Source organism: Corvus cornix, chromosome 3, assembly GCF_000738735.6.
Source record: "Corvus cornix cornix isolate S_Up_H32 chromosome 3, ASM73873v5, whole genome shotgun sequence".
Lineage (NCBI taxonomy): Eukaryota > Metazoa > Chordata > Aves > Passeriformes > Corvidae > Corvus > Corvus cornix.
Window position 1 is genome coordinate 3025336 of NC_047056.1, and position 17233 is coordinate 3042568.

The window sequence follows — 17233 nt, forward strand, 5'->3', positions numbered from 1 at the left end:
CATTTTAACAGCCTGACCTTGTTTAGCTCAGCCTGAGCCCAATAGAAAGCCCTCTCTTCCAATTTCCCCACCCCATCCCAGAAAGCCCCTACCCTGCATGAGTGTCTCCAGCTGGAGATGTGCCAATAGAAGTAATTACGTGATGAAACTATTTAACTTTGACTAAAATACTCTCCCCAGGTTCTTTCCAACCGTGTGTCTTATATCTTGTTGAGGCAATTTTATATCGTGCCTTTAAAGTACAGTAATGGCCACTTGCATTGACAGAATCCTCGTAAAAGAGGAAGCCCAAGACCTTGCTCATGAAGTGCTATTGATTTTCCGAGTCCCTGCTCGAGTTGCCAAAGATACAACACTGTTGTTAGGGAGAGAAGACACTTTGGCCTTCAATATCACAGGAGGGTTCCTGTGTAAGCACAGGCGTCAATGGGTTTCAGTGATAAATAATGCATTTGGGTGATAACTGCCCATATTATTTTGTCAGTTTTATATGACTCAGCACTTGCTCTTGCCAGGAATTTCTTTAATGTCCCCTCTGGCTGCTGAAGTTTGAGCTCGTTCTAAGTGCTGTTTATATTTTAAAGGTCCATTTGCATTGTGGTGAAAAGCTGAAGTTTCTGTTTATCTTAGGCAATGGCGGGTTTTGAGCAGTGGGAAAACTACAGACACTCCACATCACTCACTGTGGTATTTCCACAGGTAGGGCACTGGGAATGAGAGTTAAATACCCTGCTCTGTGTTTTTCCAGTGTTCCTTGATGGAGGAATCTCTGCCCACACCCCTGGTCTCACTTGTGTCCTTAGCAATACATCAGAACTACCAGTACTGTGCTCAGCCCAAGATGCCTTTGCAGAGCTTGGTCCCAACACTGCAAATCCCACTGGATCCTCTAAAAGGAGAAACTTTTCCTTGTAGGAATTACAATTAAATCTCAACAGATTGTGCTTTTGTGACGATCACATTATTGTAGCCAATAGATAATTATTATTTATCAGTAGGGAGAAAAAAGGGCTGGGTAGGAAAATTACAGCTCTGATAATTAGTTTTTGATGACATTAACCAATTAATATAATTTTATGTTTTCCAATTTGAAGTTTAGGCAAGGTTGCCTTTATTTTCATTTCTATTCCAGTGTTTGAGTCAGTTCAGTCTTTCAGAGAGGGTTGGTATTGGGTGCTCTGGAGGGTGTCACCATCACCAGGCAGCTGGGGAGATGATGCTAAAAAGAAATTCCACATCATTTCCCTCCACCTTTCCCAAATATTTCCTTGTTCTGAATGACGTTTCTATTTCATTTGCTGTCTCCTGGATCCTTCTAAAAAGGAAGGAAGCAGCAGTTTCCTTCATGCTTTGATGCTGCCTCCAGCCACTCAGTTTTACAAACCCCCACTACATCCCACAGCAATCAGCCTGTTCCCAGGGCCACAGCCCATGGAAATCAGCTGGATTTGTCTTCTTAATTGTGATTTTAGTGTTGCTTCCCCTCATCTCAAAAGATTTCTTGTTCTTGTTTACCATGTTTAAGGAGCATAAGGCAGCAGCGCTCTTTATTGGCATGTTCATTTGCCATTTGCCAACCATCTTTAAAGCAAAACTGTAACCAGATTTACTTTTGACAGCAAGGAATATTTTGGCCCATTTTACTGCCTGCAGAATGCCTGGAAAGTTTTAAATTAATGGCAACAAGTGAAGAGAAAAGAAAATCAAAGAGCCATTTATTCCCTCAGAAAGGGACCTATTTTTCCTCACATTTCTGTATTTTCTGGCTTTGGCTAAGAAAACATTTTCAAATGTTACAAGCACTAAGAATTTCCCTTTCATTTTACAGTGTGCATGTGAATACTATTAACTGGACATTTCTATGTATGCTAAAACCTTGAGTTTCAGTAACTAAACTTGCAGTTCAATCTTGAGTCATATTACGCTGTATTATCCTTTTAACTTTATTGTGATTGATTTGTGTCAACTTCAACTATACTCACTAGGAAGTCAATAAATAAAGATCAATGGTTTTTTATTTCTCCTGGTTCTTTACTAGAAAGAATAGATTGGTTAAGTAACAGAAGTAATAGTGATGACATGGTTTCCCTCAGCATTTTCTACTCTGAAACAGGTGAAATATTTTTCAAAATTCCATTGCAACAACCATACTTGTGTTTTCTTGTTATTTGCTTTTTCTCTGTAGTTGATGTTTTGAACTCCCCAAACTTACAGAAACACAAAATACAGATGTCCTCCCTGCATAAAACTTTGCACTGCTTTGCACTGCAGGATGAATCTATAGTACCAAGTCCATTTATCTACTTATTTCCTATATGGGATATCTGTTGATTCAGTTGAATGGGAATTGTGCCTCTGGACAACAGGGATGCACCCTAACAAGCAGGTATATTTCTGATCTCCTGATCTTCTCCTGCTGGCTGGATTTAGAGCTGGGGGTCTTTCCTCTGGAGCAGAACAAAATGATGCTATGAACTGACACCCCGTGAAATGTCAGTATTGGTTTGGTTGCCTCTTGAGTGACCAGAGAAATCTGGGATTGTGCCTTAACGGGTTTGTGTTATAAGAGCTTCTTCAATAGGAAAAAAATATACAAGGAATGCCAAAAGTAACATCTGGAGCTGCCCAGAAGCTGAGTACCTTGTGGACGAGTTAGGATCCCAGCCCTCATGCTGTGGGCAGGTCTGGCTGGCTCTGTGCTAACACTGCTGACAGCAGTGTGAGATCTCTGCATCTCAGCAGAGAAGCACAGTGAACCTCAGATCCATCCTGCAGTTCTGAGAGGAAAAGCTTCTCCTCTTAGAGTTATGTACAGTAACCTACTGATGCAGAATTCACTAGGAAGTAGGTCGAAGTGTCAGACCAGTTATTATCAGCAACCTGTTTCTCATAAAAACAGAGGGAAGAAAAAGCCATCTTGTTCCCGAGATTTACAGCAACTTGACTCCATGTGACAAGTGATGGAAAGCTTCCCTGCCACGCATATTACACTTTGGGTGCTGACCCCTCAGTATATATCTCCATTTAAGTCCTTCAGAACTGTGCTGAAGGGAAGCAGAGTGGCCAGATGCTGTAAGCTTCTTTTTTACGAAAATCTTTCATCTGGACATTTATCTCAAAGAGCATTCATAAGATTACTTGAGAGCCTATCCTTGGACAGGAATCCAAGCGCTGGGAAGGATCAAAAGTCAAGTCTCTGCTAAGAACAGCCAGTACATTCCCAAGGCATGGAATTAGGTGTCCTGAGGAGCGGGGTCAGTTCATTCAGAATTGTAAATTCTGACATCTAAACTAAGCAGCTTTTAGAAATAACTTGTATCTGTTTGCCAATGACTTTATGATCCATGTTTATATAGGTTATAAATCCTTTCCAGGAATTATATAGAGGCGCCTTGCTTTGCTTGCCTAAGCTGTTTGGTTTTGCTGTTACTTTACCTGCTGGTTTTTGTGTCCAGAAATCTGCTGGAGTCCCACGTCCCCGGAATAGGTTCACCTCCTCAGGCGTGTGTGCTCCAAAGCCCGGAGCTCGGAGCTGACACACGTCTGGCGATGGCGTTACAGCCCAGGGGCATCTGTGTCACTCTGAGAGCAGTTTCCAGCCTTGGAACAGTTTGTGTGGGGCACAAACAAAGCCTTCCTGGCGGGAATTGTGCTGGCAGAGGCCCTACTGTCAGCGCGGAGCAGCTCCTGCCCGGAGAAGCGGCTCGGGCCGATCCCTGCCCTCACGGCTCGGGCCGATCCCTCCCCTCACGGCTCGGGCCGATCCCTGTCCTCACGGCTCGGGCCGATCCCTCCCCTCACGGCTCCGGAGCTGCTTCTCCTCACGTATCATCCATCACTCGCTCCCAGTACACCTTCCTCACAGTTTCTGATGCAAAGGTAACCCCAGCCCAAATTAGGTCTGTGATTTTCCTCTGCTCCCTTATTGTGCATAATCTTTCCCTTCTTCTTTTCCCCCACTCGAAGCCCCCTGGGAGGTTTCTCCTGGGCCTGCTGCATTAAAACTTTGATTCTGCACAAGTCGAACTTCTGGACTTCATGTTGGCACCACGGAGACTCTCGATCTGAGCATCTCTGAGATTGAAAAGATGCCCTCCTGTGCCTGCCTGGCACACAGGGAGCCCTCTCCAGCATATGCCATCTCAGCCTCAGGTGCTGGCAGTCTGAATCCTCATCTCCACTTTGTGGGCTCATGGTTAATCTATAAGGTTTGTAAAAACTTTCTGAGGTTTATTAAAAAGCTCTCGAATTAATTCAGCCTTTGTGTGGTCAGCCTGTGAGGCTGGGGCGCACCTGAACCAAGGAGCAAATTAAGGAAATTCTTAATCGAGGCATAAAAATGCAAGAGCCAAATCTTAGAGCAACAAAATTACTGCTTTTAAAACCTTAATCTATTTTACTTCTATTATTGAAGCAAAACTGTAAAGACACAATATAGATTAATTCTATGATTTTAATGGCCACAATTTTATTGTAAGTTTTTATATTTTAATAGATAAGGAAGTTATTTAAATTCTGTGGGCTTGCTCTTGTAGCCTTCATTCAGGTAGGTCTCCTTTTGCCAGTCTCTCTGTTGAGTAAAAACTACAGAACTGAGCTTTTTAGCTTTTGTTGGGACAAATACGTATTCCTCATTTTTACTTCTGCTCTGATGGGTTTTAGAAGAAAAAACTTGAGCCACTCAGCCAAGTGATTTGAGAATGAAGATTACAGCAGTGTTTTGGGTAATATATTAAACTAATTTCAATTTGGACAGTCTTCCCTTGGAAAGGTTTGGGAGTGGAATAGTTCTGGGTAATTCTCTAGCCTGCAATTTATACATTTTATCCTGTTTTCAATATATGAGGTTCTTGCATTCCTGTTGTTCTTTGGTTTAATTGTGGCCACCAAGCTGGTCATCAGTTCTGCTTCATTACCCAGAGAGCTCAGTCTGGTGAGATTACTGGGAGTCACAAGTGTCCTGTTTGGTAGTTTATGAGCAGTTATTTTAATTTTAAATACTTTATACCTGATGCTTGGAAAAGGTGGAATAAAGCAAAAAAAAAAAAAAAAAGAAAAGAAAAGAAATTTGCAGGATTCCTAGGGGGAGCAAATTTTCTTATTTTTTGAGCTATGTACACTTCCTTTATTTCTCATGTGGTGCCCATTCCCTACCTAAAACTCACAAGTCCATCTCCTGACAGGAACTCCTTATGTCATTTGCTCATCAAGTTAACACTTTTAAGAAAATTGAAATGCACATTCAAATATATTAAACAAAATTTTAAATTGGTTTTAAGTCTGTATTTTTGTTTTTCTCTTTTGAAACAGAAAGGTTGATGCTGCTATTTGCCATTTCAGGCAAAAACTTTGGCAAAAATCCTGGTTTCTTGTCTTCAAAAAGGACCACTTTTTCTATTTATTTATAATTTGGAACCTGTCATTTATTTTCACTATCCATCACATAGATCAGCAACAGGAGGAGTTTTAAAATGGTAAAGGCATCATTGCCTGTGGCAAATTCTTACTGATTTTAATTTTCTTATAACTTAATGAACTCTTTTCATTATAATACAATAAATAAAATGTCTCCAAAGTTTCCTGAGCATTTTTTACTCCCTGTATTTTCAGTATCTTCACTGCTGCACAGGTGCAGAACTCTTAACTTCTGAATTTCACATGTTCTGTAATGTGTGTTGATAACAATGGAAACCATATTCCCTTCTACTTTTGCCTGTTATTACATTTTTTGTTATGCTTATAGATTGGCAAGAGAAGGGTTCTCTTTGCATCCCTTTGCCCCAAGTTTTGCCTATTTCCTTCTTAAGATTATTTTAATATTTGTCTTTTTGTTTTCTATCTAAAGACTGGGTAGTGAGGGAGTTTTTTCCAAAGCAGGAGAGAATTACTGGATTTATATCTTTCCCAGAGTCAACGAAAAATTTCCTGTAAGAAAAAAATTAGTTGTCTAGGGGAAAAAAATCTTGCTAAGCAAAATCCTGCCCCTCTCTTTCCTCCACTAGGCATGCTGTATTAAACTGCATGTGGAATGCTTTTTCAACTAATTTCTGTTATTTTTCATCCTATAGAGAGACTTATATCTTCCAGCGTTCACCCCGAGTTTATAGGAATGCTGAGTTGTCATGCAGGAGTTTTACCTCACACTGGGGAGATATTAGTTGATAACATCTACCTTGTTTAGATTTATTGCTTTAGCATATTTCATGCTAAAAATATTTTTTTACCATCTGCTAAGATTAGCACTGGAGTGGTAATAAATTTCCTTGCCCTGTTACTGTGGTGTAGTTTGGAACCATCTTACACCACGCTCGGCCTAATTGAAAATGGGATAAGATAAATGATGCACTTTGAATCCTTCTCTCAGATGTACCATTGTTCATTACTTCAACAAGGGATGAGCACATCTGATTGTAATTTCAATTGTTAACTAAAACAAAAGTTTCCACGGTGAAAATATGGTACCAACTGCTGTAATTGTCTCAGGGTTACTTGTGAAAATCTCAATATTGTTTTAGTCATAAATGTAGGATTGTTTTGCATTTACACACTTGTTTATCTTCCAGCCCTAATGGGAAAGGGGTGAAGTCAAAAAACATGTTTAGGAATTCGGGCACTGCATGGAATACCAGAGCTGAGCTTAAAATGTCCTTGCTTAAAGCAACATCTGCATATTAAAATAAGGAATATTTCAATAGTGATTACTATTGCAAAAAAATCCACCCAATCAAACAGCAGTTTGAGCCACCACTTTATTAATTGTGATTGGATTAGGTGGTGTTTATAATAGAATAGTACAGTTTAGTCTTGTTTCCAGACTCCCACAGGATATGCCCAGCGCTGATATTTCTGACATTTACCTTGCAAATTCTTCAAACAGGAGCATCTTTGTAAAAGTGGGGCCTTTTTCCCTTATTTTTTCCTATTAATATAAAATCTAAACAGTAAAGTACTAAAGAAATCTACATGAGCTGAAGGTCCTGACTGCTGATCCCAGGCAAATAGGGGGGGAAGAAACAAGAGTATCTCCAAGCCATTCTATCTGCCTGCTCTTTCTGCCAATTTAATTTGTGGTCTCACAATTTCATTTTTTAAAGCTTATAAATATTTCTGCTTTCTGTTCCATGGGCAGTTCACATACCTTCCTTTATGGTATCTGAAAATGCAGTCTGTAAATTATATTCTTTGCTTCAGAATTTGATGTAAGTTTGGGATAAATAAGTATATTAGAACATAAAATATTTACAATAGGAAATACTATTGGTGATGCAAGGGAAATTAGTGGAAATGTGAGAGAAATCACGTAATGCTGGATCTTTTTCTTTAGATACAAGTGTGATTTTTGTGTTGGCAACTTAAGGCCCCACCCTCTTTAATTAATTCTTTAAACTAATTCCATTGACTTGCTTGAATTAGTAAGGTCAGCAAATCTCTATCCATAAGTAAACCGCAAATCTGTCTTTTTCTTTCCAAGTATTAGAATAACTTTGGGGCTTCTCAGAAGTGGGAATGTCTCTGGGAATATCCTTATTTGGCATATGGTTACGGGACAAGGGGGAATGGTTTCAAACGGAGGGTAGGTTTAGATGGATATTGGGAAAAAATTCTTCCCTGTGAGTGTGGTGAGACACTGGAACAAGTTGTCCAGAGAACAGAACTGTGACTGCCCCATCCCTGGAAGTGTCAAAGGCTGGGTTGTACAGGACTTGGAGCAACCTGGGATAGTGGAAGGTGCTCCTGACTATGGCAGGGGGTGGGACAAAATGGGATTTAAGGTCACATCCAAACCAAACCATTCTATGGTTCTACTTGCAAAGGCTTTTTCATCCTTTGAGTGAAATCTTTAAGAAAAACGTAGCTCTGGTATTTTCATCTCTTACTTCATAATAAATTCTTTGATGCCCAAGTTCTGACTGTGCTTATCCTTACTCAGGGAAAGCCCCCTTGGCTTCAGCCAGCATTTCGCCCATCTCCAGCCTCTCAGCCCTGGCTGGTGTTTCCTCAGCTGAGTTTTTTGAAGCCCTGAAACCCAGGGTGTGTGGTGGAAACACAAACGAGAGGAATGCGAGTGGCTGTGCTCTAACACCACTGTATCCCATGGCCCGTTCCTAGTGTCTGGTACTGAAATTGGTATTGTATCTAAAACAATTGCTGTTATTAACAGGTTAAGCTGCTGGGATGTTAAAATAAAGGCTGCCCAGCTTTAGTGCATTTTGTTGTAATCATCTCCCAGATGCCTTGTCGGAAATCAATTCAAGTTCAAAACTGGCTGGAATTGGGAGGTCAAGGCTTCTGCAGACTAAATATTTTATCTTCTGCTCATGTCTGGAGCTTTTAAAGCTGTGTGTTGGGGGCTCTTTTCTCGTATCCCATCTGGACAAAGATGATTGGCTTTGCCATTTTGCCCAGGTTAGGACAAGGTTAAAATCAATTATAATCAATTATTAAGAGTCTTCTGTGGCTGCAAAGCTTAAAAGGGGATTTTAAAAGTTGCTCGGTTCTGAAACAAGAATATCTTAGGTACCAGTGTAGATGTCATTATTCTGGGATGTCAGATGTAAATCTTATCTGCACTGGTAATAAATACACAGAATTCCTTCATCATCTTCTTGTCCTGCGTGCTTTGAAACAAGCAGCAATACCTAAAAATTAAGCTAGAGGTGTAGGGAGGATCCAGCTGTCATTTCCATGTAGCTAAATGAGAGGGAGCTTTTTATAATTGGGTGAACCAGGTGGTTTTTCTCTCCGGAAATGTATTCCGCTTACTCGGGTCTTCAGAACTCAAATGCTAATTTTCTACTATGTTTTGGGAACTCCGTGCTTTTATCTTAAAATACAATAGTGTTTATGTATTATAATTCACTCTGCCTGATGTGCTTGAATATACAAGATCGTTGCCTCTCCCTGGGAATGAATCAGTCGTTTTGTTTGGAATAACTTTTGATGTTGGTACCATTCTTCCCATGCAAATTACATCCCGCATTCTCCTCGCAGCTTTTGAGTGAATGAGTGAACAAGTCTCTTTGTCCCTCAGCACCATTGTTTTGGTGCTTTTGAACATAATATTTATACTTTCAATTTACATTTAAGAAAATTAGGAAATAAGAATTAGAGCTTGAATTTCAGAGGAAGACAGGGCCTCTTGAAAAATCGAGGAGAGAGGAAGGATGTGCTATGAATGTAAGACCTACATGCAGGAAATGTAGGAACCTGTTCAATTATTAATTAATTGATTAGGAATTCTTAAGAAAACTGTCAGAGTGTTTCTATTCAGCTCAGTAGCCTCAACTACGTATTTTTAATTTGAGGGTAATTTTGCTCCTTTTTCTTTTGGGGACTGAAGTGTTTATAGGAGTGTTTATGTTTTGTTGTAGGGACAGAAGTATAGGACTGTGCATATCATATGCCATCCTATATTGTAATGTACACGACAGCCTGAAACTCAGTTATCTAGGTGGAAGCCACAGAGTTAGAGGTGTTATCTCATCCCTGAATTTAGCCTTGCTTGTCATGTCCCACTCCATGAGGAAAGCGAACATCCAAGCTGAGTGTGCAAGACTTTGGCTCTGAGCTGGTCACTGGCCCAGCAGAATTGATTGAGATTTCTAAGGCAGACTGGGATCTTCAAAACATGAATCTTAAAAACTTTCCAGAGCTTCAGACATTTTCTCTGTTCCTTTGCTTTCCCCATGCTCAGAGACAAGTGATGGTTTTTAGGTAGACTTCTTGAAAAACTTGAGCAGAGGATGTTCTTGCACAGCCCCTGTCGTGAGGTCTCCGGAGGGCTCCGATTCCTACGGAATTTCCAGATTGCTGCCAGAAGCACAGTTGACCTGATTCTCCTCTCTGTGTGGTTTGAAAAATGTCATATATTTCAGTTGTCATTGGTGCATGTGTTCCTGAATCTGGAATATTTTAAGGGGAATCAGAATCTGGCACAAAGATCAGCTCTGACAATGAAACTGGATTAGCAATGAAATGCAATACTTCCGATTTTAAACGTGGATTTGAGATTCTTATTGTGGGGAAAGTACCAAATAACCGTAGGATTATAAAAATGCTCAGACATTCAAAAGTTTGTAAATATTTTCATGAACATTAAGAAATATTTCTGTCAAATGCTCATTTTCATGGTGATACTGTAATTGCCCTCAGCTTCCCAAGGATTTCGTAGTGAACATGAGGTTTGAAAAACATGTGTAGGGACGCTGTCCTGGAAAACAGATACCTAATGAAAACCAAGGAAAGCAGAATAAATTACCATTGATTTGCTTTCTTTATACCTCATCTCCACATGAAATCACCAAGTATTTCACAGGTTTTAAGAAAATTGTAACTTTTCGGTGTATGTAACATTCAGAATCTCTTGTCACCCAAGAACATTTTATCACCCCCATCCAAGCATTGATACGTTTATTATCAAAATCGACAAGCTTGCTCTTGAGCTATCATGAAAAGCCATTAAGTTAAATATTTCTATGCACACTTATGGCCAGATTTTTTTAAAAAAATTAGTATTTATTTCACTGGAAGGTGTCTTGGGAAGAAGGCATTGCCATTGCCTGGTGGGAGATCACTGTTCAGCTCAGAGATGGACCTGTAGTGAAAAGACTGGAACTGTGGGCCTTTGCTCCAAGCACTTTTCTCCTTGTGATTCCATAACTGATGGAAAAAATGTGTTAACAAAGCATCCAAGACCAGCAGAGATACTGAATTCACCATTCTCCTGGGGCAGCCCATATTTATGTTTTTAAATGGGTACATGAAAGACTCGGAATTCAAGGTTTATCTTAATACTTTTACACTGAGATTCATAAGACTACAAAAAGCACTATAATAGGAGTTTACCTACTAATGATATTTGCAAAAGCCAGTTATTAATAGCTTATGAAGGGAATCAGGCTCCTTTTTTTATCCCAGTAATTTATTTCACATCCAGGATTATATCCCTCCTCAATTTCATTTTCATTTGATAAAACAAGAAGTATAAAATACAATTTGCAGTAAGTCTGTGCCTGGCTGCACAACAACTATGTGTTAAAATGCATCAAAAGGCCCTTCCTTCTCAGGGAACACCCCTAAGCTGACATTTCAGTGGCCTTCTGGACTGGTGGTACTTAGGAAAGGAGAGGCACAGAATGAAATGTTCTTGGCCAGTCTTTGAAAGTCCAATGTTTTTATTGGAGGCAGGAACCCCGTTTCCCTTTCCTTGGGAGGTTCAGGGGAACCTTTCATTTGGCTAATGAGACACATGGCAGTGAATGCCTGAATGGTTTGGGGAGAGATGAAAAGTTCCTATTTATCCTGCACAGGGAAAACACAGATCTGGAGACCCACATGTGGTTCTCATTTCCAGGCGCTTTTATTCCAGTTATTTAGATGGATAGCGGCATCAAGCCAGAGTTTCCCCAACAACAACAAAGGTCTTACACTGTCCAAACACACGGCATTCCTGAGCCCACTGGTCATGCCACCGAAAAAGGCTGAAAGATTCAGCATGGTCTGTTTAAACAAAATAGCTGTGTTACTCATTTCAGCCCTGCACATAGGCACCAGTGTTTATATGGCTGGAGTTAAGTTTTAAAGTGAGCAGTAAATGTTGGTAGAGAGCTCAGGCCCTGCACTTCCTCAGAAAAGGAAGGATGTTTGCCATGCTTGGGACCGAGAAAGTGAACCCAGTTCCTTATCAGAGCATTTTGGTTGCCATGGTTGGGGAATCAACATTTTCTCTTGCAGTTTTGCCTTTTCTTTTTTCCTCTTGCACTTCATTGATCATTACTGATTTTGGTTATTCCACACTCGTTACCAAGGCCAGCCAAGCTTGATGCTTTCGATGCTCGATGACCCAAACCAGAGCACTGGGAGAAGTTCATGAACTCTCCAAGGAGGGAGCCCCTTTCGGGAAGCCTGGAACCGCAGCTCTGTTTGTGCTGTGTTTTGCCATGAATCCAGGTAGTTTTTTTCAGAGAACAACTGGATGAAATGCCAGCATTTGTGATTCATGTGGATTTTGCAAACTGTTCCAAAGGAGCTGCTGCAAAGCCTTTGTAATCACAGATAACATTCCTTGGCCTTTCGTTCCGGCACTTGGAGATTTACTCCTGATTCAGCCCTGCCTGAGCATCCACAGTCAGAGGAGCTCTTGCAGGTGGGAGTTTCCCCTCATGTTCTGAAGGGAAGCGTTTGAACAGGGCAGTGGACAATGGAAAATGTCAGAGAGAAGCTGCTTGGCTGCAAAGCCCATGATAAACCTTGTAGCTCTCATTTTGGGCAAACTGAGTGCTTTTTTTTAGTTTTCAATACAAAAAATTCTTAGAAACTTGTACCTAAGATCTGTTTTCTTTCCTTTCCACTCCCTCTCATGTGGACTTACTGGTTTATTATTACTGGGTTACTCATGCATTCTGGCCTGTTGGCATTGACTATTTGGGAGAGACAAGAAAGGGCTAAGTCTTGTTTGTTTGGGAAACTAACTCTGACTTTATAGAGATTTGCATAGATTTTGTAAATACATATTAGATTAAGAGGATATATCACCATCCCAGTTGCTTAGATTTTGAGCCTGTGAACCTTAGCACAAAAATACTTCATGAACAATTCCATCTATTTTCTGTAGAAGTGCTATTAATGAATGTTGAGATCCACATCACTCTCCCAACTTTCCCCGTCTGCAGTTCTCCTGTTGCTTCCTTCCCCAAAAGTACTTTTGTGGCACCTAAGTGGTTAAACTAAGAGCAAGATCAAAGATTTCGTTTTGAAGGTATTTTAGTATCTGCAAATGCAGATAGTTGCATGTTAGGTATTAAAAAAGAAAATGAGCACCTAATTACTGTTGATTTCAGAGTTTTGAAACCACAATAGGCCCCAGGAGGCTCCTTTCTCTTAAGCCCCAGTGCAAAGCATTTCCTATTGTTTGGGTGCCTCTCAAGACAAAGCCAATCAGACAGGAAAAACAGCAGAAGGCCTGTGAGGAGCCCAGGCTACCTGAATCTGGCTGATTCAGATCTGGCATGTAAATCTGCTCCCAAGTGACTTCTCTAGGTTCAGTCACACTTTGATCTTTAACTCTCATCTTCTTTGTGATGTAGCTATTTCAATTCCATTAATTAGACCAATAGTAATTCCTCCTCCTGCAGTAAAATAAATAAGCAAAAATAAACCATCACACCTTCTGCTGGATTCACACCTGGCTGTTTAAAATTCTCACCAAATCACACAGGGCAGAAAGTAATTGCATTACATTAAACTGATATCCACTGTCTTTCAACAAATTTCTTTGTTTCCATGTAAAACAGTTTTTATAAATGTATTGAAACCCCATTCCCTCTACTCAAAGCTTTCTCCCAACTCTGTTAATTCTATGTGAACACCTCCCTTCATTGTATCTGTTATATTTTATATCGACAACCTTTTATGAAAGTTTTTCTTTACCTGGTGCCTTGAGACAAACCAAGCCTCAGGTTTCTGTGATGAGCTCACAATGGAAGCTTTGCTGTGTTTAGTATTTCTGTATTTCGTACATTTGAAGGCATGAAAGGTCTAAGCAAAGAAAGTGCTTTCACTCAAATTTACGGTCATGTTCTTACTGAAACGATAGGTTGTGTTTTCAGCTGCATCAGCGTGGAAGCCTAAAACAATATCATCTTTAATTACAAGTTCATAAACTGCATTTACATTCTGTTTCTGTGTATCCACAGCTTTGCATGAATGTGGGAGGACAAATTGTCTGGGATGAGAAGAAACAGAGGGATTTGGAATAATGATGTGTTGTGCAGAGAGAGAGCAACAGTGAAAGAGCCACATAACCCATGTAGGCAGCAGAAGTGAGAGTGGGGCATCTCAGGTGCAAGGCAGGGTCCCACAGCAGGACTGGCAGCTCTGTGTGGGGTCAGTGGGGCTGCCCAGCAGAGACTTTGGGGAAACAGAGCCAGTATTTCTCTAAAATCATAACCACCCGTGTGTGTGGGGTGGATTTCATCACAGTGTAAATAAGAACAGAAGAAGTGCCTAGTTCTTGTCCAAGCTCACTTGTTCCTGGCCAAACACATTATCTTTCATGGAGATATGGGGTCTAGACAATGGATCTGCCCATGGCTGCAGAAGCTGCTGGGCCCAATCTCTCTTTCATATCCTACAGATGAATAAAGCAGGTGCTAAATGACCTTGGCTTGAGAGTGATGCGAGCCACGAGTGTCTGGTGGCACATCTGAGACAAGTGGGCTGGGCCAGAGCTGTGAACATGCCTTCAGCCATGTCCTCTGCCATGGTTTTCATTACCAGACTGAGCAATCTGAGCTACTGCAGCTTTCTTCCACCATCTGCAGGGCCTCCTGTGTGAGAAACAGATCCCTCACTTTGCCCTAAATATTCTCCAACAATACCTTCAGTCAGTGCTTCCTGAGGACTCAGCAGCCAGGCTCTGTAACTCAGTCTCTGTCCATCAAAGAAATTACTTCATTCATAATTTTCCTTCCCAGGGCTCATCTCCATGTGCAGGTGCTTGAGTCCTCCTGTAGCTGGGCTTGGTTTGAGCCAACAAGAGCAGGACAGTGATGATGAGGTTGGGTGGTTCTGTGGCATTTTATGTTTTCTAGGCACAATATCTCTGTAGTTATAGATTTATTAGGAACAAAACTGAATAATGTAACTGCAATTAATATATCCTCACTATTCTTCTTTAAATAAAGCCATTGGAAGTATGAGTGAATCTAAGACATTGTGTCTGTTCTTTTCATAAAATCCAGTGCTGACATGGCTTCTAAATAAGGATTTTTTAAATATTTAGATGTTATTATTAATAGACATGTTACAGACATAAGTAATAGACAATAGTGTTTCCCTGATAAACCCCTGTAAATATTTTAAATATTTTTATTGCTTGTATGTTTGGAGTTTTTTTATTGGCACATTCCTAGTGGCATTTTTCCATCTCAGGAGGAGCAACAAATGTCAATTGTTTTTTTTTTTTGAATAATCTTCAAGAACATGACTGTGTGGTTGGTGACAGGAGAGTGTCTTACTTTGAATTTTTAGTGATGATGATGCCAGTAATAGCAGGCAGGTGCTTCAATATCTGTGTCTTTGTACTGACCCTTGGAAGCATCCTTAAAATCTGTGACATTTTTAGCTGTGCTGACTTTCCTTGCCACCTCTTAGTGGTTGGTTTGGTACATCTTCACCCAGGACAAACGTTCAGTGTTACCTTTCTCTGCCTGTCAGCCTGTCCCAGCCTGCCCTGATCACACTTACATTGATTAATATGTTGTGCTGAATAATGAACCCTCCCCAAACTTTGTATAACTGCATTTCCTGTGCAAATGACAATGGCTCACTTTGGCTTCAGACCCACTTCTTTCAGAGATGCATCAAGGTCTTCCTCCCTTTACACTCAGAAGAGTAAAGTCTCTGATCTGAAACCGGCACCTTGTGAAACACAACCCAGATTTTGGCTTGAAATCAGTGTTTAAATCAGTGTTGGAGGAAAGATTAAAATGGGGACAAATTGCCGGAGGGAAGTTGCTGTAGCCAAGGCCCAGGTTGTTTTAGTTACTTTCTTTTCTGTGGTCAGAATACAACCATCCCTGTCCTCTGCTGAACGTAAGGAGGGTCCTGTCCCTCTCCCTTTTATATCAGGAGTTATCAGCAGCAAAGGACCATCCTTCCAAGAATTGTGGTTTTCTTCATCCTGGTCTTTAAACTGTATATTTAGTGAGAAAATACAGAAAACAAGGACATTTTTCATATTCTAATGCTTACTCCACATGCAACAAAAGGGAATTGCATCCCATTTGCCAAGCTCTGTTCCTAGATGCATATTCTGATAAAAATCCTTTCTCATCACGCTTCCCCCACATTTTCAAAGCGCTTCAGAAGTGTTGTGGGATCTGCTGGAATGAGGTGTTGTTATTAAAGGTGTGCAGGTGAAACCATCCATCTTGATTTTTCCCTTTATCCACTGGGGTGGACAAATCAAATCTTTTGTCTCTTTGGGGGTGGAGAGAAGTAATTTTTACTAAATTTCACAACAGTAGGCTGAGGAAATTATCTTCCTATTTCTGCTGTGTCTGGCATTCTGCTTTAGTTGGTCTCAGGTAAAGATTTCAGCTCTGCACTCCTGTGTTCCTTTTCTTCCCCAGAAAAATGAATTCTTTGCAGAAACTTGTGTGCTGTTTGATTTTTTTGCATGCTTATATGTTTTGTGTGAAGCTGTAGCAGCACCTTAGCCACATAAATTTGAAGAAAACATTAAAAAGAACCCCCAAATCCCCAAATCCAGCCTCAGTACCTGTGCAAGGGATCTGGTGCTATGGAACTGCTGCACCCCCTTTGTCTAAGTCTGCTGTGAACAAGAATTGAGGGCATTAAAAATCTTGGGGTGAAATACATTCTTTTTTGCCAGCTGATGTGTTTTTTTCAGCATCAAATTGTTTGAACCCTTGCAAACTTCTCCACGCAGATGCCATTACATTTTTGACCATTTCACATGGCGCATGACAAGGAATTTGTGCTGGTAAAGCAACCCCCGAATTCCAGCTGATAATTCCAGGAGGTGTGACAAAGCAGCAGTGCCCTGATGATCCTAATGCTGCTGGGTGGTGGTGCTGTCCCTCTGCATTCCCGCATGGACATGAAACCTGGAGCAATTAGCATTTCATCCTACTGTAGCTTTTAAAGTATTTTTGCTTTGCTACTGTCTAGTTCATTAAAAAGGGTTTTCAAGCTCCCAGTAACAGAATTACTATTGACAATTTCATTAGAACCATAATTCCAGCAGTTTCCACAAGATGCAGTGTGGTCCATGGTCACAGCCTGTCCATCTCCTGTATATTTACAGCTCCTCGGATTCATCCCCCTCAAATTCTGAAGGGCCAAACCCACCAGTTTTTGTGAACTGTCTTTTAGCCCTGAGTTCCACCAGCCTCAAAAGTTCTTGGAGAATTATGGAGCTGTTAGCTGCCGTCTGACTGTTCCCATGGCTGAAAGATGCTTCATGTACAGGTAGGTGTGCTAAATTTATAATTGCAATTCATAGACAGCAGTGCAGGGCCCAGCCTGCCAGGTAAACACCAGCGAGCAGCACAGCTTGGGTGGGAGCTGTAAACATGCAAGGTACAGTCTGTGAGGGATCAGCAGCTGTTTGGGTTCCAGCTCCTTGGAACAGAAACTGTCTGGGCTCTCCTGTCTCAGCTCCCTCTGCCCAGACAGGCATTGCAGCGTTGGGATGAAGTGCTGCCCT

The 17233-nt window shown here is 40.9% G+C and overlaps 2 long non-coding RNA genes across 15 annotated transcripts in view; one reads left to right on the top strand and one right to left on the bottom strand.

The window, feature by feature from the left end:
* Positions 1–3787, bottom strand: part of LOC109145105 — a 42975-nt gene extending 39188 nt beyond the window's left edge. The window contains exon 1 of the long non-coding RNA XR_002046327.3: positions 3436–3787. This is a non-coding gene — a long non-coding RNA (uncharacterized LOC109145105). The remainder of the gene's footprint in view (positions 1–3435) is intronic.
* The window catches only part of LOC104691503, a 481199-nt gene that overhangs the window by 222972 nt on the left and 240994 nt on the right, over positions 1–17233 (top strand). For 13 of the 14 annotated variants that reach the window (XR_005603991.1, XR_005603992.1, XR_005603989.1 and 10 more), the window contains one exon: positions 16832–16995. The exons of the other annotated variant lie outside the window; for it this stretch is intronic. This is a non-coding gene — a long non-coding RNA (uncharacterized LOC104691503). The remainder of the gene's footprint in view (positions 1–16831; positions 16996–17233) is intronic. 14 annotated transcript variants of the gene reach the window in all.